At 39.0% G+C, this 25,670-nt stretch overlaps 1 long non-coding RNA gene across 1 annotated transcript in view; it reads left to right on the top strand.

Annotated features, from left to right (window-relative positions):
- The first annotated feature begins 1,092 nt into the window (after nucleotides 1-1,092).
- The window catches only part of LOC143258589 (uncharacterized), a 49,385-nt gene continuing 24,807 nt past the window's right edge, over nucleotides 1,093-25,670 (top strand). Inside the window, exons 1-2 of the long non-coding RNA XR_013032401.1 lie at nucleotides 1,093-1,339; nucleotides 4,884-4,967. This is a non-coding gene — a long non-coding RNA (uncharacterized LOC143258589). The remainder of the gene's footprint in view (nucleotides 1,340-4,883; nucleotides 4,968-25,670) is intronic.

Raw genomic sequence — 25,670 nt, 5'->3', positions numbered from 1 at the left:
TATTTTGTTACTAGTTTTGCCAAATGTTGGTTATTTGTCTGCTGATGTCAGGAATGTATGATATGCAGCAGTATATTGTTTCGTGATTTTCTGTGAACCTGACGATGACCGAAGAAGGTCGAAACGCTGTTCGCTCTTCTATGTAAAATATTTTCTCAACCCAAACGAGCCGTTTTTGCATACATATTTTTTCTTTATATGCGTTGACCAGTAGTGTATATATTAAATGCGCTTGGGTTAAAGAGTTTTCATTTCATTTCTATCAAGGATTCTTGAACCTTCGTATTTTTTAACATAATGAGTATTTATCGAAGGTATTTTAAATACAGATTTAAGTCAATTAGATATAAATAGAAAATAATATTAATTTGCATATAATTACTTATAAAACATTTTAAATTAATATGGTTTCAAGAACTGGCGTAATGACGATTATTTAGCATCGAAACAACTCATTAAAATTCTTTGTAGTGCGTGTTATGTATTTTATACAAAATTATTTTTGAAATCTTGACCAAAAATTAAGTTTTAAGAAATGGCATAGCTTTTACTGTCATCTCTTATCGTGAAATCAAATTATTTTGTATTATTCGGAATGAGATCAGCGTTACTGTCACCTCTTGACTAAAAATAACTTAATAAAAAATTATAGCTTTTGCTACCTTCTATTATCTTCAAATAAAACTATTTTGTATTATTGATTATTTATTATCATTGTAAATTATGATAACAGATGTTTATTAATTTTGACGAAAATTTTCAAGATAAGAGATGGTTGTTAACTACAACTGTACTAACATTAACTACTGCTGTATTTACTATTTTCATATTTCACTTAATGAGAAATACTCCGAAACCTTAGTACCTTGTAAATAAAATATTTCGTGTTTTGTGAACTGTTTTCATCTTTTTTTTTCGTGAAGAATTGTAGTTGATTTTTATATATTTTTCTAAAATAATATTATTCATTTAAATTAAATCTTATACGTAAGTTTATACTTTTAATATGAAAAGCTTTTGGTGTGAGATCTGTACAGTTATTATATATTATTTCAATTAGCTGTGATTTAGTGATTCTAAAGTGACGTCTGAGCACGTGCTTGACAAGATGGCGTAAAGTGAGACTTGGGTAATTTTGACTGAATATTTGTTCTTATATTGAATTAATAAAGCTGTACCTGTGTTAGAAACAAATATTTTGTGTTCTATTTCATTTTAAGAACATTTTGGAAAAGTCGTTTAAAACTGGAACACTTTTCATGAAGAAGAAATATTAAATGTGTTGAGAATTTTGGATATAGATCGGTGATTATTGATTCGAAGCTTATGCATTAATAAGGTAAGATAAATTATTGGTCTTATTTTAAAGTTGTATTCTGTGATTTATTAAGAGTGCGCGAAGTTTATAATAGTCCTGTAACCTTTGGTTCTTAATATGTTAGTTTATTTTGGAAAAGTTACCAAAATTTTATTCTGTTTATTACAGTTTCAATCAAAATCATGTTCACTGTCTGAAAGAAATACAAAGCACATTTATGTTTGTTATCTATAACAGTATCGCTGAATAACGAAAATGACACTCGTATGGCTTAGTAGTTATTGGGAATGTCCATTTTTCACTTTTTCTATCTTAATGTAACATATAATACTCCAAGTAGTATTAAAAACTATCAGTTAAACCTGAACAGCCCTCTGATAGCCCTTATTTATTATTGTATAAAAAACTGTGTTATATTTCTAGAGTACACTGTGACCCTCGTACCTCGTGGATCTCAACAGAGATTGGAAGGTCCAGAATGTTTCTTGATGTTATTTGTAAATTAAAATTTTATAAGTATAGTTTACGTTAAGTAACCGTGTATAAAGTGTTTATATAAACACAGCTACTTGGTATTAATAATATTTATTTCCTATGTTCCTCTCTTGTTTGTAAAGTAAGTGTTTGTGTTAGGTCACAATACACCATCTGAATATTCAGTTTAATGATCCAGTCAGTATAAACTGGGCTGTTTATAATATGTATTTTAAAAATGTTCTTTTTATCATTATGTTGAAGATAAAATTAAGAAATTTGTGGCTACATAACTATGTCTGATTTTATGTTCTTAGAAAACAACAAATCATGTGAAAGTCAGTGTTGCATACATTAAGTGTTTAAACACAAAGATAAACGTTCTGTTCTCTTAAACATTACTGTGTTATGTGTTAAATAAGTTTGTAGCCCTGGTAGTGTTAACTTTATTATACAGTTTTAGTTATACAGAATAGCATTATAGTTTTTCTTTGGACTGTCTTTAATAAAGGCTGTTAAAATATAATCTATGTCTTACAAAGTTATTTTGTTTTTACTGGTCTTAATTTCTTCTAATCAATCAATCAATCCACACAAGTTAAATGTTATATTATTATCTGTATCATTTAGGGTTAGCTGTAAGTGTTTGAACTGATCAGTGTTAGAAGTCCATATACACATAATCTCTCTGTAAACCAAGGAATCTTCTGTGTGTTATGAACAGGACATGTTGTAACCTTTTATAGATTCAGTAAGTTATCCCTGTATGACAACTTTTACATCACGGGTATCCTGGTAGACCAGCTCTGAAATCTTTCTAATTGTCCAGACTGTCTAAGACTGAATACAATATTCCAACTGTGGCCTGACCTACAATGACAGTGTAACCTTTGTATTCAATATTTATGTAGATACAACTTACTGCTTGGATGGCTTAAGAGACTCCTCAACTATTACACTATGATCTCTTACCTTCATAACACTGCTAATGTTATTCCTATCTGAATTATACTTAGTAGCCAATTACCCTTGGTTCTGCTGCATGTGTGACATACTCATGACATCATACCTGCACATGCAACATTCTCCATAATGGGAAACAGAAGTGAAACAGGAAAGTCGTGACCCCCATGTTACACACACACAGGATAAAAAAATTCACAAAGTTGGGGTTGCACCTTGTTTATTAAAAATGTTTACCCATTTTCATACATATAACCAAGAGTTTCCATCTTGTATGATGATAAATGTAATTGTAATAACCCACATACACTACCTTACATTTATTGTAATTAAAACCCATCTGTCACTTATTTGTCCAACTCACTAAATAATCTAAACCAGTAACATTCTCTTCACAACCAGTAACATCCAGGACCTTAATTTTATCTACAAATTTAAGTAATTTATCTTTGTTATTGATGTAAATCAAAATGATGCAAAGGTCCTGAGACTGAGCCCTGAGGTACTCCAGTTGTGATATTAATCCCCAGTTTGACTGAACTCTAGTTATAATAACCCTTTGTTTTCTTCCATCCAGTCACTTCTATCTAGTTTACTAACTTATCCCCAAACCTACAGGGACAATTAGTTTTTTACAAGACATTTATGTAGAACCTTGCCAAACATTTTCTGAAAATCCAGGTACATTAAATCTATTCCCTTATCTGACAGTTTTTTAAAATAACATCAAAAGGTTTCTAAGATACTTCTTCAGTGAAACCATGTTGACTGTCCAATGAAATTCTAAATTCTGTAAAGCATCTTTCATCAAACTTTCCAAAACATTTCCCACAACTGATGTAAGACTAATGGGCCTGTAATTACTGGGATAACTTTTGTTGTGTTACTTGAAAGGAGTTACACAAGTTGAGTTGCAGCCCCGTGGTACCTTCCCACTGTTTATAAAACATAGTAGCAAGTTGCTCATATAAGGATCTTTGACCTCTTGGACAACCCTTGATGAAATATTATATGATTCATGACCATTAACGAACTTAAATGTAGCAGTTTTATTTTAACAAACTCTTGTTTCCATCTACCAGATATTCTAAATGAGGAATACTGTTTAAGTCTCCATTTATAACAAGTGAACAAAGAATCTTATAACCTGTTCATTTCATAATTATATATGAGCCTTATTTATCATTAATGTATGTAAAGAAATCCTTCATCTATTAGTTTTTATATTTTCAGTCAACATTTTTTCATATCTTCTCTTTGGTGTCATAGTTTCCATTAACAGCCCTTAAAGTTGTAACGTCTCTTCAGTTTTATCTTTTCCACATTTTGTGAGCCAATCTGATGTTTTCACTTGCAGACACCTTTCTATAATGAACATATTTGTCTTGAATGTTTAAAGACACATTTCATCTGTACCTCCACATAACTCAGCTACCCAATCCACAAATAATTCTTATTATATCCTTTCAAATTTATTAATTTTTTTAATATGTAACCAAAATATTATTCGTGATCTGTGTGTGGAAGTTGCCAATTGATTGGTCTTCAGGGTTAATTACATGTTTAATAGTTATGAAATAGAAACCCTATAACCCAAGAACTTTCAAAAGGTGGGCCTGTCTTCTTCAGAGGCAAACTGGGAGTTTTATTTTCATGTTATGGCACAAAAGTGTACAGAACTGTCAGTAGAGCAGAGAGTTTGTGTGAAAGCTTTGTGATGCTGGTTGGACTCTCTGACAAATTGATACAGACTTGAAATGTTCCCCCAAGGTCGTGAGGTCAAGCCAGGTAAATTTGACAATAGATAAAACACGTACACATGATGATACTGATGGTAAGTATATTTGTTTATGTTACTTAACAGAAGAAAACCACAGCAGAAACAAAGTTGTATTAGGTATTATAAAGTTGTTAATATTTATTATAATTATGTACTAATAGGTAAATGTTGTTGATTGGAACACCATCTAACAATGGTTGCTTTGTAACATACTGATTGGTATCAAATTAACTTTAATGTTTTGATTGTTTTTGTGACCAGGTATGTGTGTTACAAACCATGATTAAATAGTGTTGTACCTTCTGGTGTAAAACAGAGAAGTGATATGTTCTTGTCTGGACTTTACAGAATATTAAAGGAACCTGAGACCACAATGAATCTAGATGATGAATACAGGCAGCCATCCAACATTGACTGTTGATTTTGTTAAAGGTAATAGAAGTGTTTATCATCCTTATTTTTCAATATGTTCTTTTACTAGTTGAATAACTGAACTCGTAAGAAACAAAGTTACTGAGATCTCGACTTACAAAGGTACCGATATTTTGTATTTTGTTCTAACTAATTCAAAGTTTAAAAACAAGTAAATAAATTATATTAATTCGAACATGCTAAAGATGATTTAACAAACATTCATAAGATGTAAACTTAACGTGAACATTCAAGTTTTGTGTTTTCCTCATCTGAGTTTTAATTCAAACTACAAAAGTGAGTACGGGTTCCTCAGTATAGATGAATGAAATGTCTAGACATGCTGAATGTTATTTTTCAGGCATCAGGAGTTTTGTATATTATAATTTTATCAGATACTGTACGTGCAAATGTCCACAAACTCTGTTGTTGGTTGAAGCGTTACACTCTTATTTCTCATGATTTTGAAGAACAAGTGACACCTCTTTATTCTAGTACATGTAAAACTCTGTCTTGTTCAACAGTTTTAGTATGAAGTAGTTCTGATGAATCAGTTTGTTTGTGACATCATTATAGGAGTTGACTTGTTAGCTGTCTAGTGTGTCAGGTTGGACTAGTAACTGTGGCATCACATACAAACTACCCTGTTCATTTTTAACAGAATTAGTAAAACAGTAGGTTTGAAATAATAAACCATTAGATTGGTACAGACACAGTGTAGGAGCTTGTTCGATAGGACATCTTTGGAATGTTAATAATCCATCTAAAGCAGCCACACAGTGATGGCTGGTGTTACATATAAATTATTTATTTTCTAACTAAAAAGTTTTAAATCTTTCTATGTGATATCTAAGGAGTACTGACTTCCTGTCTTCACCTACGTACAGTACTGACTTCCTGTCTTCACCTATGTACAGTACTGACTTCCTGTCTTCACCTATGTACAGTACTGACTTCCTGTCTTCACCTATGTACAGTACTGACTTCCTGTCTTCACCTACGTAGAGTACTGACTTCCTGTCTTCACCTACGTAGAGTACTGACTTCCTGTCTTCACCTACGTAGAGTACTGACTTCCTGTCTTCACCTACGTAGAGTACTGACTTCCTGTCTTCACCTACGTAGAGTACTGACTTCCTGTCTTCACCTACGTAGAGTACTGACTTCCTGTCTTCACCTACGTGAGTGCTGACTTCCTGTCTTCACCTACGTACAGTGCTGACTTCCTGTCTTCACCTACGTAGAGTGCTGACTTCCTGTCTTCACCTGCGTAGAGTACTGACTTCCTGTGTTCACCCACGTAGAGTGCTGACTTCCTGTCTTCACCTACGTGAGTGCTGACTTCCTGTCTTCACCTACGTAGAGTGCTGACTTCCTGTCTTCACCTGCGTGAGTGCTGACTTCCTGTCTTCACCTACGTACAGTGCTGACTTCCTGTCTTCACCTACGTAGAGTGCTGACTTCCTGTCTTCACCTATGTACAGTGCTGACTTCCTGTCTTCACCTACGTACAGTGCTGACTTCCTGTCTTCACCTACGTACGGTACTGACTTCCTGTCTTCACCTACGTGCAGTGCTGACTTCCTGTCTTCACCTACGTCGAGTACTGACTTCCTGTCTTCACCTACGTCGAGTACTGACTTCCTGTCTTCACCTACGTCGAGTACTGACTTCCTGTCTTCACCTACGTCGAGTACTGACTTCCTGTCTTCACCTACGTCGAGTACTGACTTCCTGTCTTCACCTACGTAGAGTACTGACTTCCTGTCTTCACCTACGTCGAGTACTGACTTCCTGTCTTCACCTACGTCGAGTACTGACTTCCTGTCTTCACCTACGTCGAGTACTGACTTCCTGTCTTCACCTACGTCGAGTACTGACTTCCTGTCTTCACCTACGTAGAGTACTGACTTCCTGTCTTCACCTACGTAGAGTACTGACTTCCTGCCTTCACCTACATCCAGTACTGACTTCCAGACTACACCGACACAGAGTACTGACTTCCAGACTACACCTACGTCCAGTACTGACTTCCTGTCTTCACCTACGTACAGTTCTGACTTCCTGTCTTCACCTACGTACAGTTCTGACTTCCAGACTAGATGTAGAGTACTAACTTCCTGTGTTCTCCTACGTACAGTACTGACTTCCAGACTACACCGACACAGAGTACAGACTTCCTGTCTTCACCTACGTCCAGTACTGACTTCCTGTCTTTACCTACATCCAGTACTGACTTCCTGCCTTCACCTACATCCAGTACTGACTTCCTGCCTTCACCTACATCCAGTACTGACTTCCTGCCTTCACCTACATCCAGTACTGACTTCCAGACTACACCGACACAGAGTACAGACTTCCTGTCTTCACCTGCGTCCAGTACTGACTTACTGTCTTCACCCTGCATGCAGTACTGACTTCCTGTCTTCACCTACGTACAGTTCTGACTTCCAGACTAGATGTAGAGTACTAACTTCCTGTGTTCTCCTACGTACAGTACTGGCTTCCTGTCTTCACTGGCACAGAGTACTAACTTCCAGACTACACTAACATAGAGTACTGACTACCTGTCTTCACTGACTGTTGTTAATGTTCTGTAAATACACCAAATTTCCTATTCTACAGTTTACATTATTTAGTGTGAAGACAGTAAGAACTTTCTTTGTTTTATTTGTAGAGCATTGTCTTATTGTGCTTCAGAATCCAACGGCATGAGAAAAAGATCATGTGGTAGGTTTGGAATTATAGTCAACATTCCTTCTACAATACACTGGACTGACCTTTTGATGGTCATACTGTTAGTGTTAAATCTTAGATGTTTTGTTTGGATTCTTGTTAAATTGACGTAGTTTTAGTAGTGGAGGGAAGTTTGAAGTGTATGTACATCTACAAATGAAATAACATGTGAAGTCTGTGATACTTATAACAATACCAACTGATTTGTGTAAATACAAGTGTCTGGTGTTCACATATTTTGGTTAAATATTATATGGCATTGTTTTAGGTAAGATTAGGTTATTAATGAACAAGTCTACCATAAATTGCAGTACTGTGTAGGTTGCTAATAGGGTTCAGTGTGGTATGACTGTTAGAATATGTCTTGATGTTTGTACTTAAGGTGGGGAAGTCGGACAGACCTGATGAGGGAAGTGAGAAAAACAGTATTAAACAAAATATATCATTGAATAATCAGATATAAATAAGATATATTAATATATCTCACTTTGAAACAACAATAATAAGAAACATTTCTGTGATGATAAAAACAAACAAGCAGTCACAGGGTGACATCAATAACAAATGGTTAAATATCTGCTACAGTTATCACACAGGGCTGTTACTGTTGTTGTTTATAACAGATAGAAAAACAACATTTTACACAAATGGTGTATTTTATTTTTGTCCTTTGAAGTTGGAACAATAAACATCTTTTACATTTTGAAGAAGTTAATGTTTTTTTACTTACTTTCATTGGGAGGGATGAGTTGTGACCAGTGTTATACAGTTTAGGGTTAAGCCAGTGTTGGGAGGGATGAGTTGTGACCAGTGTTATACATATAGTTTAGGGTTAAGCCAGTGATGAGTTGTGACCAGTGTTATACATGTAGTTTAGGGTTAAGCCAGTGATGAGTTGTGACCAGTGTTATACATGTAGTTTAGGGTTAAGCCAGTGATGAGTTGTGACCAGTGTTATACATGTAGTTTAGGGTGCAGTAAGTGATGAGTTGTGACCAGTGTTATATATGTAGTTTAGGGTTAAGCCAGTGATGAGTTGTGACCAGTGTTTTTCATGTAGTTTAGGGTTAAGCCAGTGATGAGTTGTGACCAGTGTTATACATGTAGTTTAGGGTTAAACCAGTGATGAGTTGTGACCAGTGTTATACATGTAGTTTAGGGTTAAGCCAGTGATGAGTTGTGACCAGTGTTATATATGTAGTTTAGGGTGCAGCCAGTGATGAGTTGTGACCAGTGTTATACATGTAGTTTAGGGTTAAGCCAGTGATGAGTTGTGACCAGTGTTATATATGTAGTTTAGGGTGCAGCCAGTGATGAGTTGTGACCAGTGTTATATATGTAGTTTAGGGTGAAGCCAGTGATGAGTTGTGACCAGTGTTATACAGTTTAGGGTTAAGCCAGTGATGAGTTGTGACCAGTGTTATACAGTTTAGGGTTAAGCCAGTGATGAGTTGTGACAAGTGGTATACATGTAATTTAGGGTTAAGCCAGTGATTGGAGGGGTGAGTTGTGACCAGTGTTATACATGTAGTTTTGGGTTAAGCCAGTGATGAGTTGTGACCAGTATTATGCAGTTTTGTGTTAAGCCAGTGATGGGAGGGATGACTTGTGATCAGTATTACAAAGTTTAGGGTTCAGCCAGTGATGAGTTGTGACCAGTGTTATACACTTAAGGGTTATGCCAGTGATGAGTTGTGACCAGTGTTATAGAGTTTAGGGTTAAGCCAGTGATGAGTTGTGACCAGTGTTATACAATTTTGGGTTAAGCCAGTGATGAGTTGTGACAAGTGGTATACATTTCAGGGTTAAGTCAGTGATGAGTTGTGACCAGTATTATAATGTTTAGGGTTCAGCCAGTGATGAGTTGTGACCAGTGTTATACAGCTGAGGGTTAAGCCAGTGTTGACTTGTGACCAGTGTTATACACTTTAGGGTTATGCCAGTGATGAGTTGTGACAAGTGGTATACATTTCAGGGTTAAGTCAGTGATGAGTTGTGACCAGTATTACAATGTTTAGGGTTCAGCCAGTGATGAGTTGTGACCAGTGTTATACAGCTGAGGGTTAAGCCAGTGTTGACTTGTGACCAGTGTTATACACTTTAGGGTTATGCCAGTGATGAGTTGTGACAAGTGGTATACATTTCAGGGTTAAGCCAGTGATGAGTTGTGACCAGTATTACAATGTTTAGGGTTCAGCCAGTGATGAGTTGTGACCAGTGTTATACAGCTGAGGGTTAAGCCAGTGTTGACTTGTGACCAGTGTTATACACTTTAGGGTTATGCCAGTGATGAGTTGTTACCAGTGTTATACATGTTGTTTAGAGTTTAGCCAAGGATGAGTTGTGACCAGTGTTATGTAGTTTAGGGTTCAGCCAGTGATGAGTTGTGACCAGTGTTATACATTTCAGGGTTAAGCCAGTGATGACTTGTGACCAGTGTTATACAGTTCAGGGTTATGCCAGTGATGAGTTGCAACCAGTGTTATACACTTTAGGGTTATGCCAGTGATGAGTTGCGACCAGTGTTATACACTTTAGGGTTATGCCAATGATGAGTTGTGACCAGTGTTATACAGTTTAGGGTTTATCCAGTGATGAGTTGTGACCAGTGTTATACATGTAGTTTAGGGTTAAGCCAGTGATGAGTTTTGACTAGTGGTATACATGTAATTTAGGGTTAAGCCGGTGATTGGAGGGGTGAATTGTGACCAGTGTTATACAGTTTAGGGTTAAGCCAGTGATGAGTTTTGACAAGTGTTATACATGTAGTTTAGGGTTAAGCCAGTAATGGGAGGGATTAGTTGTGACCAGTGTTATGCATGTAGTTTAGGGTTAAGCCAGTGATGAGTTTTGACCAGTGTTATACATGTAGTTTAGGGTTAAGCCAGTGATGAGTTGTGACCAGTGTTATACATGTAGTTTAGGGTGCAGTCAGTGATGAGTTGTGACCAGTGTTATATATGTAGTTTAGGGTTAAGCCAGTGATGAGTTGTGACCAGTGTTATACTTGTAGTTTAGGGTTAAGCCAGTGATGAGTTGTGACCAGTATTACAAAGTTTAGGGTTCAGCCAGTGATGAGTTGTGACCAGTATTATAAAGTTTAGGGTTCAGCCAGTGATAAGTTGTGACCAGTGTTATACAGCTGAGGGTTAAGCCAGTGATGACTTGTGACCAGTGTTATGCACTTTAGGGTTATACCAGTGAGGAGTTGTGACCAGTGTTATACAGTTTAGGGTTAAGCCAGGGATGAGTTGTGACTAGAGTTATATATGTAGTTTAGGGTTCAGCCAGTGATGAGTTGTGACAAGTGTTATATAGATAAGGGTTAAGCCAGTGATGAGTTGTGACTAGTTTTATACTTGTAGTTTAGGGTTCAGCCAGTGATAAGTTGTGACCAGTGTTATACAATTTAGGGTTATGCCAGTGATGAGTTGTGACCAGTGTTATACTTGTAGTTTAGGGTTAAGCCAGTGATGAGATTTGACTAGTGTTATACATGTAGTTTAGGGTTAAGCCAGTGATGAGTTTTGACCGGTATTATGCAGTTTTGGGTTAAGCCAGTGATGAGTTGTGACAAATGGTATACATGTAGTTGAGGGTTAAGCTAGTCATGAGTTGTGACCAGTGTTAAAGTTGTAGTTTAGGGTTCAGCCAGTGATGAGTTGTGACCAGTGTTATACATGTAGTTTAGGGTTCAGCCAGTGATAAGTTGTGACTAGTGTTATATAGATTAGGGTTAAGCCAGTGATGAGTTGTTACTAGTTTTATACTTGTAGTTTAGGGTTAAGCCAGTGATGAGTTGTGACCAGTGTTATACATGTAGTTTATGGTTAAGTCAGTGATGTGTTGTGACCAGTATTACAAAGTTTATGGTTCAGCCAGTGATGAGTTGTGACCAGTGTTATACATGTAGTTTAGGGTTCAGCCAGTGATAAGTTGTAACTAGTGTTATATAGATTAGGGTTAAGCCAGTGATGAGTTGTTACTAGTTTTATACTTGTAGTTTAGGGTTAAGCCAGTGATGAGTTGTGACCAGTGTTATACATGTAGTTTATGGTTAAGTCAGTGATGAGTTGTGACCAGTGTTATACATGTAGTTTATGGTTAAGTCAGTGATGAGTTGTGACCAGTGTTATACATGAAGTTTAGGGTTCAGCCAATGATAAGTTGTGACTAGTGTTATATAGATTAGGGTTAAGCCAGTGATGAGTTGTGACTAGTTTTATATTTGTAGTTTAGGGTTCAGCCAGTGATAAGTTGTGACCAGTGTTATACACTTTAGGGTTATGCCAGTGATGAGTTGTGACCAGTGTTATACTTGTAGTTTAGGGTTAAGTCAGTGATGAGTTGTGACCAGTGTTTTAGAGTTTAGGGTTCAGCCAGTGATGAGTTGTGACCAGTGTTATACAGTTTAGGGTTAAGCCAGTGATGTGTTGTGACCAGTATTACAAAGTTTAGGGTTCAGCCAGTGATGAGTTGTGACCAGTGTTATACATGTAGTTTAGGGTTCAGCCAGTGATAAGTTGTGACTAGTGTTATATAGATTAGGGTTAAGCCAGTGATGAGTTGTTACTAGTTTTATACTTGTAGTTTAGGGTTAAGCCAGTGATGAGTTGTGACCAGTGTTATACATGTAGTTTATGGTTAAGTCAGTGATGACTTGTGACCAGTGTTATACATGTAGTTTAGGGTTAAGCCAGTGATGAGTTGTGACTAGTTTTATACTTGTAGTTTAGAGTTCAGCCAGTGATGAGTTGTGACCAGTGTTATACAGTTCAGGGTTATGCCAGTGATGAGTTGAGACCAGTGTTATACACTTTAGGGTTATGCCAGTGATGAGTTGTGACCAGTGTTATACAGTTTAGGATTCAGCCAGTGATGAGTTGTGACCAGTGTTATCCATTTCAAGGTTAAGCCAGTGATTGGAGGGATGAGTTGTGACTAGAGTTATATATGTAGGTTAGGGTTAAGCCAGTGATGGGAGGGATGACTTGTGACCAGTATTACAAAGTTTAGGGTTCAGCCAGTGATGAGTTGTGACCAGTGTTATACACTTTAGGGTTGTGCCATTGAGGAGTTGTGACCAGTGTTATTCAGTTTAGGGTTAAGCCAGTGATGGAAAGGATGAGTTGTGACTAGTGTTATACATGTAGTTTTGGGTTAAGCCAGTGATGAGTTGTGACCAGTGTTATCCATTTCAAGGTTAAGCCAGTGATTGGAGGGATGAGTTGTGACTAGAGTTATATATGTAGTGTAGGATTCAGCTAGTGATGAGTTGTGACAAGTGTTATACATGTAGTTTAGGGTTAAGCCAGTGATGAGTTGTGACTAGTGGTATACATGTAAGTTAGGGTTAAGCCAGTGATTGGAGGGGTGAGTTGTGACTAGTGTTATACAGTTTAGGGTTAAGCCAGTGATGGGAGTGATGAGTTGTGACAAATGGTATACATTCCAGGGTTAAGCCAGTGATGAGTTGTGACCAGTATTACAAAGTTTAGGGTTCAGCCAGTGATGAGTTGTGACCAGTATTACAAAGTTTAGGGTTCAGCCAGTGATGACTTGTGACCAGTGTTATTCAGTTTAGGGTTAAGCCAGTGATGGGAAGGATGAGTTGTGACCAGTGTTATACATGTTGTTTAGGGTTCAGCCAGGGATGAGTTGTGACCAGTGTTATACACTTTAGGGTTATGCCAGTGATGAGTTGTGACCAGTGTTATACATGTTGTTTAGGGTTAAGCCAGTGATTGGAGGGATGAGTTGTGACCAGTGTTATAGAGTTTAGGGTTAAGCCAGTGATGAGTTGTGACCTGTGTTATACATGTAGTTTAGGGTTAAGCCAGTGATGAGTTGTGACCAGTGTTATACATGTAGTTTAGGGTTGCCAGTGATGAGTTGTGACCTGTTATACATGTAGTTTAGGGTTCAGCCAGTGATAAGTTGTGACCAGTGTTATACAGTTCAGGGTTATGCCAGTGATGAGTTGTGACCAGTGTTATACAGTTCAGGGTTATGCCAGTGATGAGTTGCGACCAGTGTTATACATTTTAGGGTTCAGCCAGTGATGACCAATGTTATACAGTTTAGGGTTAAGCCAGTGATGAGTTGTGACCAGTGTTATATATATTAGGGTTTATCCAGTGATGAGTTGTGACCAGTGTTATATATATTAGGGTTTATCCAGTGATGAGTTGTGACCAGTGTTATAGATGTAGTTTAGGGTTAAGCCAGTGAGGAGTTGTGACTAGTAGTATACATGTAATTTAGGGTTAAGCCAGTGAGTTGTGACTAGTGGTATACATGTAATTTAGGGTTAAGCCAGTGATTGGAGGGGTGAGTTGTTACCAGTGTTATACACTTTAGGGTTTAGCCAGTGATGAGTTGTGACCAGTGCTATACAGTTTAGGGTTTAGCCAGTGATGAGTTGTGACCAGTGTTATACAGTTTAGGGTTAAGCCAGTGATGAGTTGTGACTAGTGTTATATAGATTAGGGTTTAGCCAGTGATGAGTTGTGACCAGTGTTATAGAGTTTAGGGTTAAGTTAGTGATGGGAGGGATGAGGTGTGACCAGTATTATGCAGTTTTGTGTTAAGCCAGTGATGGGAGGGATGAGTTGTGACCAGTATTATGCAGTTTTGGGTTAAGCCAGTGATGAGTTGTGACCAGTGTTATACTTGTTGTTTAGGGTTCAGCCAGTGATGAGTTGTGACCAGTGTTATACTTGTAGTTTAGGGTTCAGCCAGTGATGAGTTGTGACCAGTATTTAACATGTAGTTTAGGGTTCAGCCAGTGATAAGTTGTGACTAGTGTTATATAGATTAGGGTTAAGCCAGTGATGAGTTGTGACCAGTGTTATACAGTTCAGGTTTATGCCAGTGATGAGTTGTGACCAGTGTTATACAGTTTAGGGTTCAGCCAGTGATGACCAATGTTATACAGTTCAGGGTTCAGCCAGTGATGACCAATGTTATACAGTTCAGGGTTCAGCCAGTGATGACCAATGTTATACAGTTTAGGGTTCAGCCAGTGATGACCATTGTTATACAGCTGAGGGTTCAGCCAGTGTTGACTTGTGACCAGTGTTATACATGTTGTTTAGGGTTCAGCCAGGGATGAGTTGTGACTAGTGTTATACAATTTAGGGTTCAGCCAGTGATGACCAATGTTATACAGTTCAGGGTTCAGCCAGTGATGACCAATGTTATACAGTTTGGGGTTAAGCCAGTGATGAGTTGTGACCAGTGTTATATATATTAGGGTTTATCCAGTGATGAGTTGTGACCAGTGTTATAGATGTAGTTTAGGGTTAAGCCAGTGAGGAGTTGTGACTAGTAGTATACATGTAATTTAGGGTTAAGCCAGTGAGTTGTGACTAGTGGTATACATGTTGTTTAGGGTTAAGCCAGTGATGGGAGGGATGAGGTGTGACCAATGTTATAGAGTTTACGGTTAAGACAGTGATGAGTTGTGACCAGTATTACAAAGTTTAGGGTTTAGCCAGTGATGAGTTGTGACCAGTGTTATACAGTTTAGGGTTTAGCCAGTGATGAGTTGTGACCAGTGTTATACATGTAGTTTAGGGTTCAGCCTAAACTACATGAGTTGTGACCATGTAGTTTTAGAGTTTAGGGTTAAGTCAGTGATGAGGTGTGACCAGTATTATGCAGTTTTGGGTTAAGCCAGTGATGAGTTGTGACCAGTGTGACACATGTAGTTTAGTGTTCAGCCAGTGATCACTTGTGATCAGTATTACAAAGTTTAGGGTTCAGCAAGTGATGAGTTGTGACCAGTGTTATACAGCTTAGGGTTATGCCAGTGATGAGTTGTGACCAGTGTTATACAGTTTAGGGTTCAGCCAGTGATGAGTTGTGACTAGTGTTATACATGTAGTTTAGGGTTAAGCCAGTGATGAGTTGTGACTAGTGGTATACATGTAATTTAGGGTTAAGCCAGTGATGAGTTGTAACTAGTATTACAAAATTTAGGGTTCAGCCAGTGATGAGTTGTGACCAGTGTTATACAGCTGAGGGTTCAGCCAGTGTTGACTTGTGACCAGTGTTATTCAGTTTAGGGTTAAGCCAGTGATGGGAAGGATGAGTTGTGACCAGTGTTATACATGATGTTTAGGGTTCAGCCAGGGATGAGTTGTGACCAGTGTTAGACACTTTTGGGTTATGCCAGTGATGAGTTGTGACCAGTGTTATATATGTTGTTTAGTGTTCAGACAGGGATGAGTTGTGACTAGAGTTATATATGTAGTGTAGGGTTCAGCCAGTGATGAGTTGTGACTAGTGTTATATAGATTAGTATTTAGCCAGTGATGAGTTGTGACCAGTGTTATACATGTAGTTTTGGGTTAAGCCAGTGATGAGTTGTGACCAGTGTTATAGAGTTTACGGTTAAGACAGTGATGAGTTGTGACCAGTATTACAAAGTTTAGGGTTCAGCCAGTGATGAGTTGTGACCAGTGTTATAGAGTTTAGGGTTAAGCTAGTGATGAGTTGTGACCAGTGTTATGCAATTTTGGGTTAAGTCAGTGATCAGTTGTGACCATTGTTATGCAGTTTTGGGTTAAGTCAGTGATGAGTTGTGACCAGTGTTATGCAGTTTTGGGTTAAGTCAGTGATGAGTTGTGACTAGTTTTATACTTGTAGTTTAGGGTTAAGCCAGTGATGAGTTATTAGTTTTATACTTGTAATTTAGGGTTAAGCCAGTGATGGGAGGGATGAGTTGTCACCAGTGTTATACATGTAGTTTAGGGTTAAGTCAGTGATGAGTTGTGACCAGTGTTATGCAGTTTTGGGTTAAGTCAGTGATGAGTTGTGACCAGTGTTATAGCGTTTAGGGTTAAGCCAGTGATGAGTTGTGACCAGTGCTATACAGTTTTGGGTTAAGCCAGTGATGAGTTGTGAGTAGTTTTATACTTGTAGTTTAGGGTTCAGCCAGTGATAAGTTGTGACCTGTGTTATACATTTCAGGGTTCAGCCAGTGATGACCAATGTTATACAGTTCAGGGTTCAGCCAGTGATGACCAATGTTATACAGTTCAGGGTTCAGCCAGTGATGACCAATGTTATACAGTTCAGGGTTCAGCCAGTGATGACCAATGTTATACAGTTTAGGGTTCAGCCAGTGATGAGGTGTGACCAGTGTTATACATGTAGTTTAGGGTTCAGCCAGTGATGAGTTGTGACCAGTGTTATACAGTTCAGGATTGAGCCAGTGATGACCAATGTTATACAGTTCAGGGTTAAGGCAGTGATGGGAAGGATGAGTTGTGATCAGTGTTATACATGTAGTTTAGGGTTAAGCTAGTGATGAGTTGTGACCAGTGTTATACATGTAGTTTTGGGTTCAGCCAGGGATGAGTTGTGACCAGTGTTATACACTTTAGGGTTATGCCAGTGATGAGTTGTGACCAGTGTTATACATGTTGTTTAGTGTTCAGACAGGGATGAGTTGTGACTAGAGTTATATATGTAGTGTAGGGTTCACCAGTTATGAGTTGTGACTAGTGTTATATAGATTAGTGTTTAGCCAGTGATGAGTTGTCACTAGTTTTATACTTGTAGTTTAGGGTTCAGCCAGTGATAACTTGTGACCTGTGTTATACAGTTCAGGGTTATGCCAGTGATGAGTTGCGACCAGTGTTATACAGTTTTAGCGTTCAGCCAGTGATGACCAATGTTATACAGTTTAGGGTTCAGCCAGTGATAAGTTGCGACCTGTGTTATACAGTTCAGGATTATGCCAGTGATGAGTTGCGACCAGTGTTATACAGTTCAGGGTTCAGCCAGTGATGACCAGTGTTATACAGTTTGGGGTTAAGCCAGTGATGGGAGGGATGAATTGTGACCAGTGTTATACAGTTTAGGGTTAAGCCAGTGATGGGTGGGATGAGTTGTGATCAATATTAGAAAGTTTAGGGTTCAGCCAGTGATGACTTGTGACCAGTGTTATTCAGTTTAGGGTTAAGCCAGTGATGAGAGGGATGAGTTATGACCAGTGTTATAAATGTAGTTTAGGGTTCAGCCAGTGATAAATTGTGACTAGTGTTATATAGTTCAGGGTTATGCCAGTGATGAGTTGTGACCAGTGTTTTCACTTTAGGGTTATGTCAGTGATAAAGTTGTGACCAGTGTTATACAGCAGTTTAGGGTTATGCCAGTGATGAGTTGTGACCAGTGTTATATAGATTAGGGTTAAGCCAGTGATGAGTTGTGACAAGTGGTATAGATGTAGTTTAGGGTTAAGTCAGTGATGAGTTGTGACCAGTGTTATGCAGTTTTGGGTTAAGTCAGTGATGAGTTGTGACCAGTGTTATAGCGTTTAGGGTTAAGCCAGTGATGAGTTGTGACCAGTGTTATACAGTTTTGGGTTAAGCCAGTGATGAGTTGTGACCAGTGTTATATAGTTTAGGGTTAAGCCAGTGATGAGTTGTGACTAGTGTTATATAGATTAGGGTTACGCCAGTGATGAGTTGTGACTAGTTTTATACTTGTAGTTTAGGGTTTAGCCAGTGATAAGTTGCGACCAGTGTTATACAGTTCAGGGTTCAGCCAGTGATAAGTTGCGACCAGTGTTATACAGTTCAGGGTTCAGCCAGTGATGAGTTGTAACCAGTGTTATATAGATTAGGGTTTATCCAGTGATGAGTTGTGACAAGTGGTATAGATGTAGTTTAGGGTTAAGCCAGTGATGGGAGGGATGAGTTGTGACCAGTGTTATACAGTTTAGGGTTAAGCCAGTGATAAGTTTTGACAAGTGGTATACATTTCAGGGTTAAGCCAGTGATGAGTTGTGACCAGTATTACAAAGTTTAGGGTTCAGCCAGTGATGAGTTGTGACCAGTATTACAAAGTTTAGGTTTCAGCCAGTGATGAGTTGTGACCAGTATTACAAAGTTTAGGGTTCAGCCAGTGATGAGTTGTGACCAGTATTACAAAGTTTAGGGTTCAGCCAGTGAGGAGTTGTGACTAGTTGTATACATGTAATTTAGGGTTAAGCCAGTGATTGGAGGGATGAGTTGTGACCAGTGTTGTTCAGCTTAGGGTTCAGCCAGTGATGAGTTGTGACCAGTGTTATAGAGTTTAGGGTTAAGGCAGTGATGAGTTGTGACCAGTGTTTTGCAATTTTGGGTTAAGTCAGTGATGAGTTTTGACCAGTGTTATGCAGTTTTGGGTTAAGTCAGTGATGAGTTGTGACTAGTTTTATACTTGTAGTTTAGGGTTCAGCCAGTGATGAGTTGTGACCAGTGTTATACATGTAGTTTAGGGTTAAGCCAGTGATGAGTTTTGACCAGTGTTATAGTTGTAGTTTAGGGTTCAGCCAGTGATGGGAGGGATGAGTTGTGACCAGTGTTATACAGTTTAGGGTTAAGCCAGTGATGAGTTGTGACCAGTAATATGGAATTTTGGGTTAAGCCAGTGATGAGTTTTGACCAGTGTTATACATGTTGTTTAGGGTTCAGCCAGTGATGAGTTGTGACCCGTATTACAAAGTTTAGGGTTAAGCCAGTGATGAGGTGTGACCAGTATTATACAGTTTTGGGTTAAGCCAGTGATGAGTTGTGACCAGTGTTATAGAGTTTAGGGTTCAGCCAGTGATAAGTTGTGACCAGTGTTATACAGATTAGGGTTAAGCCAGTGATGAGTTGTTACTAGTTTTATACTTGTAGTTTAGGGTTAAGCCAGTGATGTGAGGGATGAGTTGTGAGCAGTGTTATAGCGTTTAGGGTTAAGCCAGTGATGAGTTGTGACTAGTTTTATACTTGTAGTTTAGGATTCAGCCAGTGATAAGTTGTAACGTGTGTTATACATTTCAGGGTTGGCGCCAGTGATGAGTTGTGACCAGTGTTATACAGTTCAGGGCTGGAGCCAGTGATGACCAATGTTATACAGTCCAGGTTAAGGCAGTGATGGGAAGGATGAGTTGTGACCAGTGTTATACATGTAGTTTAGGGTTAAGCCAGTGATGAGTTGTGACCAGTGTTATACATGTAGTTTTGGGTTAAGCCAGGGATGAGTTGTGACCAGTGTTATACACTTTAGGGTTATGCCAGTGATGAGTTGTGACCAGTGTTATACATGTTGTTTAGGGTTCAGACAGTGATGAGTTGTGACCAGAGTTATATATGCAGTGTAGGGTTCAGCCAGTGATGAGTTGTGACCAGTGTTATATAGATTAGGGTTTAGCCAGTGATGAGTTGTGACTAGTTTTATACTTGTAGTTTAGGGTTCAGCCAGTGATGAGTTCAGACCAGTGTTATACAGTTCAGGTTGGCGCCAGTGATGAGTTGTGACCAGTGTTATACAGTTTTAGGGTTCAGCCAGTGATGACCAATGTTATACAGTTTAGGGTTCAGCCAGTGATAAGTTGCGACCTGTGTTATACAGTTCAGGATTATGCCAGTGATGAGTTGCGACCAGTGTTATACAGTTCAGGGTTCAGCCAGTGATGACCAGTGTTATACAGTTTGGGGTTAAGCCAGTGATGGGAGGGATGAATTGTGACCAGTGTTATACAGTTTAGGGTTAAGCCAGTGATGGGTGGGATGAGTTGTGATCAATATTAGAAAGTTTAGGGTTCAGCCAGTGATGACTTGTGACCAGTGTTATACAGTTTAGGGTTGCCAGTGATGAGAGTGATGAGTTTATGACCAGTGTTATAAATGTAGTTTAGGGTTCAGCCAGTGATGAATTGTGACTAGTGTTATATAGTTCAGGGTTATGCCAGTGATGAGTTGTGACCAGTGTTTTTCACTTTAGGGTTATGTCAGTGATAAATTGTGACCAGTGTTATACACTTTAGGGCTATGCCAGTGATAAGTTGTGACTGGTGTTATATAGATTAGGGTTAAGCCAGTGATGAGTTGTGACAAGTGGTATAGATGTAGTTTAGGGTTAAGTCAGTGATGAGTTGTGACCAGTGTTATGCAGTTTTGGGTTAAGTCAGTGATGAGTTGTGACCAGTGTTATAGCGTTTAGGGTTAAGCCAGTGATGAGTTGTGACCAGTGTTATACAGTTTTGGGTTAAGCCAGTGATGAGTTGTGACCAGTGTTATATAGTTTAGGGTTAAGCCAGTGATGAGTTGTGACTAGTGTTATATAGATTAGGGTTACGCCAGTGATGAGTTGTGACTAGTTTTATACTTGTAGTTTAGGGTTTAGCCAGTGATAAGTTGCGACCAGTGTTATACAGTTCAGGGTTCAGCCAGTGATAAGTTGCGACCAGTGTTATACAGTTCAGGGTTCAGCCAGTGATGAGTTGTAACCAGTGTTATATAGATTAGGGTTTATCCAGTGATGAGTTGTGACAAGTGGTATAGATGTAGTTTAGGGTTAAGCCAGTGATGGGAGGGATGAGTTGTGACCAGTGTTATACAGTTTAGGGTTAAGCCAGTGATAAGTTTTGACCAGTGGTATATACATTTAGGGTTAAGCCAGTGATGAGTTGTGACCAGTGTTATAAAAGTTTAGGGTTCAGCCAGTGATGAGTTGTGACCAGTATTATAAAGTTTAGGTTTCAGCCAGTGATGAGTTCAGACCAGTATTACAAAGTTTAGGGTTCAGCCAGTGATGAGTTGTGACCAGTATTACAAAGTTTAGGGTTCAGCCAGTGAGGAGTTGTGACTAGTTGTATACATGTAATTTAGGGTTAAGCCAGTGATTGGAGGGATGAGTTGTGACCAGTGTTGTTCAGCTTAGGGTTCAGCCAGTGATGAGTTGTGACCAGTGTTATAGAGTTTAGGGTTAAGGCAGTGATGAGTTGTGACCAGTGTTATACAGTTTAGGGTTTCAGTGATGAGTTTTGACCAGTGTTATGCAGTTTTGGGTTGCCAGTGATGAGTTTTGACCAGTGTTATACAGTTTAGGGTTAAGTCAGTGATGAGTTGTGACCAGTTTTTATACTTGTAGTTTAGGGTTCAGCCAGTGATGAGTTGTGACCAGTGTTATACATGTAGTTTAGGGTTCAGCCAGTGATGGGAGGGATGAGTTGTGACCAGTGTTATACAGTTTAGGGTTAAGCCAGTGATGAGTTGTGACCAGTAATATGGAATTTTGGGTTAAGCCAGTGATGAGTTGTGACCAGTGTTATACATATAGTTTAGGGTCCAGCCAGTGATGAGTTGTGACCCGTATTACAAAGTTTAGGGTTAAGCGAGTGATGAGGTGTGACCAGTATTATACAGTTTTGGGTTAAGCCAGTGATGAGTTGTGACCAGTGTTATAGAGTTTAGGGTTCAGCCAGTGATAAGTTGTGACCAGTGTTATATAGATTAGGTTAAGCCAGTGATGAGTTGTACTAGTTTTATACTTGTAGCCTAGGTTGCCAGTGATGTGAGGGATGAGTTGTGACCAGTGTTATAGCGTTTAGGGTTAAGCCAGTGATGAGTTGTGACTAGTTTTATACTTGTAGTTTAGGATTCAGCCAGTGATAAGTTGTAACGTGTGTTATACATTTCAGGGTTATGCCAGTGATGAGTTGTGACCAGTGTTATACAGTGTAATTTAGGGTTGCCAGTGATGAGTTTTGACAAGTGGTATACATTTCAGGTTTTAGACAGTGATGAGTTGTGACCAGTATTACAAAGTTTAGGGTCCAGCCAGTGATGAGTTGTGACCAGTGTTATACAGTTTAGGGTTAAGCCAGTGATGAGTTGTGAGTAGTGTTATACATGTAGTTTAGGTTCAGCCAGTGATTGAGGTGAGCTGTGACCAGTGTTATATAGATTAGGGTTTAGCCAGTGATGAGTTGTGACCAGTGTTATACATGTAATTTAGGGTTAAGCCAGTGACTGAGGTGAGTGTGACCAGTGTTATACAGTTTGGGTTAAGCCAGTGATGAGTTGTGACCAGTGTTATAGAGTTTAGGGCTAAGGTGAAGTGATGGGAGGGATGAGTGTGACCAGTAATTATGCAGTTTTGTGTTAAGCCAGTGATGGGAGGGATGAGTTGTGACCAGTAGTACGCAGTTTTGGGTTAAGCCAGTGATGAGTTGTGACCAGTATTTTAACATGTAGTTTAGGGTTCAGCCAGTGATAAGTTGTGACCAGTGTTATACAGTTTAGGGTTCAGCCAGTGATGACCAATGTTATACACCTTTAGGGTTCAGCCAGTGATGAGTTGTGACCAGTGTTATACATGTAGTTTAGGGTTAAGCCAGTGATTGAGGGTGAGTTGTGACCAGTGTTATACACTTTAGGGTTATGCCAGTGAGGAGTTGTGACCAGTTTTATTCAGTATAGGGTTAAGCCAGTGATGGGAGGGATGAATTGTGACCAGTGTTATACAGTTTAGGGTTAAGCCAGTGATGGGTGGGATGAGTTGTGACCAACATTAGAAAGTTTAGGTTAAGCCAGTGATGAGTTGTGACCAGTGTTATTCAGTTTAGGTTAAGCCAGTGATGAGATGGGATGAGTTATGACCAGTGTTATATAGTTTAGGGTTTAGCTAGTGATGAGTTGTGACTAGTGTTATATAGATTAGGATTAAGCCAGTGATAACTTGTGACCTGTGTTATACAGTTCAGGGTTATGCCAGTGATGAGTTGCGACCAGTGTTATACAGTTCAGGGTTATGCCAGTGATGAGTTGTGACCAATGTTATACACTTTAGGATTATGCCAGTGATAAGTTGTGACCAGTGTTATACACTTTAGGGTTATGCCAGTGATAAGTTGTGACCAGTGTTATACACTTTAGGGTTAAGTCAGTGATAAGTTGCGACCAGTGTTATACAGTTCAGGGTTCAGACAGTGATGAGTTGTGACCAGTAATACAAAGTTTAGGGTTAAGAGCAGTGATGAGTTGTGACCAGTGTTACGCAGTTTTGGGTTAAGTCAGTGATGAGTTGTGACCAGTGTTATAGATCTTTAGGTTAAGTCAGTGATGAGTTGTGACCAGTGTTATACATGCAGTTTAAGTGATTCAGTCAGTGATGAGTTGTGACCAGTTTATACTTGTAGTTTAGGGTCCAGCCAGTGATGAGTTGTGACCAGTGTTATACATGTAGCTTAGGTTAAGCCAGTGATGAGCCTTTGATCAGTGTTATACAGTTTAGGGTTAAGCCAGTGATGAGTTGTGACCAGTGTTATACATGCTGTTTAGGGTTTAGCCAGGATGAGTTGTGACTAGTTTTATACTTGTAGCCTTGGGTTGTCAGTGATGAGTTGTGACCAGTGTTATACATGTTGTTTAGGGTTTGAGCCAGTGATGAGTTGTGACCAGTTTTATACTTGTAGTTTAGGGTTCAACCAGTGATGAGTTGTGACCAGTGTTATACATGTAGTTTAGGTTGCCAGTGATGAGTTTTGACCAGTGTTATAGTTGTAGTTTAGGGTTCAGCCAATGATGAGTTGTGACCAGTGGTATACATGTAATTTAGGGTTAAGCCAGTGATTGGAGGGGTGAGTTGTGACCAGTGTTATACAGTTTAGGGTTAAGCCAGTGATGAGTTGTGACCAGTATTATGGAATTTAAGCCAAGGTTAAGCCAGTGATGAGTTTTGACCAGTGTTATACATTCCCAGGGTTCAGACAGTGATGAGTTGTGACCAGTGTTATAAAGTTTAGGGTTCAGCCAGTGATGAGTTGTGACCAGTGTTATACATGTTGTTTAGGGTTCAGCCAGTGATGAGTTGTGACCCGTATTACAAAGTTTAGGGTTAAACCAGTGATGAGGTGTGACCAGTATTATACAGTTTTGGGTTAAGCCAGTGATGAGTTGTGACCAGTGTTATAGAGTTTAGGGTTAAGCCAGTGATGAGTTGTGACCAGTGTTATACATACGTATTTTAGGTTCAGCCAGTGATGCAAGTTGTGACCAGTGTTATATAAATTAGGGTTAAGCCAGTGATGAGTTGTTACCAGTTTTATACCTTGTAGTTTAGGGTTAAGCCAGTGATGTGAGGGATGAGTTGTGACCAGTGTTATAGCGTTTAGGGTGAGCCAGTGATGAGTTGTGACCAGTGTTATACAGTTTGGGGTTAAGCCAGTGATGAGTTGTGACCAGTTTTACACTTTGTAGTTTAGGGTTCAGCCAGTGATAAGTTGTGACCAGTGTTATATAGATTAGGGTTAAAGCTCAGTGATGAGCTGTGAATAGTTTTATGCCTGTAGTTTAGGGTTCAGCCAGTGATAAGTTGTGACCAGTGTTATACAGTTCATGGTTTGCCAGTGATGAGTTGTGCCACCAGTGTTATACAGTCCAGGGTTCAGTTTCAGTGATGACCAGTGCTATATAGTCTTTGGGTTAAGCCAGTGATGTGAGGGATGAGCTGTGACCAGTGTTATACAGTTTAGGGTTTAGCCAGTGATGAGTTGTGACCAGTGTTATACACCTTTAGGGTTTAGCCAGTGATGAGTTGTGACCAGTGCTATACCTTTAGGGTTTGAAGCCAGTGATGAGTTGTGACCAGTGTTATACAGTTTAGGGTTCAGCCAGTGATGAGCTGTGAGTAGTGTTATATAGATTAGGTTTAGCCAGTGATGAGTTGTGACCAGTGTTATATATGTAGTTTAGGGTTCAGCCCTAAACTACATGAGCTGTGACCATGTAGTTTTAGAGTTTAGGGTTAAGTCAGTGATGAGGTGTGACCAGTATTATGCAGTTTTGTGTTAAGCCAGTGATGGGAGGGATGAGTCTGTGACCAGTATTTTCCAGTTTTTGGGGTTGCCAGTGATGAGTTGTGACCAGTGTGATACATGTAGTTTAGGGTTCAGCCAGTGATGAGTTGTGACCAGTGTTATAGAGCTTAGGGTTGCGCCAGTGATGAGATTGTGACCAGTGTTATACAGTTTAGGGTTCAGCCAGTGATGAGTTGTGACCAGTGTTATACAGTTTAGGGTTTAGCCAGTGATGAGTTGTGACCAGTGTTATACATGTAGTTTAGGGTTAAGCCAGTGATGATTTGTGACCAGTGTTATACATTTCAGAGTTAAGCCAGTGATTGGAGATGAGTTGTGACCAGTGTTATACACATGTAGTTTAG

This window comes from Tachypleus tridentatus, chromosome 1, assembly GCF_004210375.1.
Source record: "Tachypleus tridentatus isolate NWPU-2018 chromosome 1, ASM421037v1, whole genome shotgun sequence".
Classification (NCBI taxonomy): domain Eukaryota; kingdom Metazoa; phylum Arthropoda; class Merostomata; order Xiphosura; family Limulidae; genus Tachypleus; species Tachypleus tridentatus.
The sequence above is the reverse complement of the archived record's forward strand: the minus strand, read 5'-3'. Positions and strand labels throughout refer to the sequence as shown.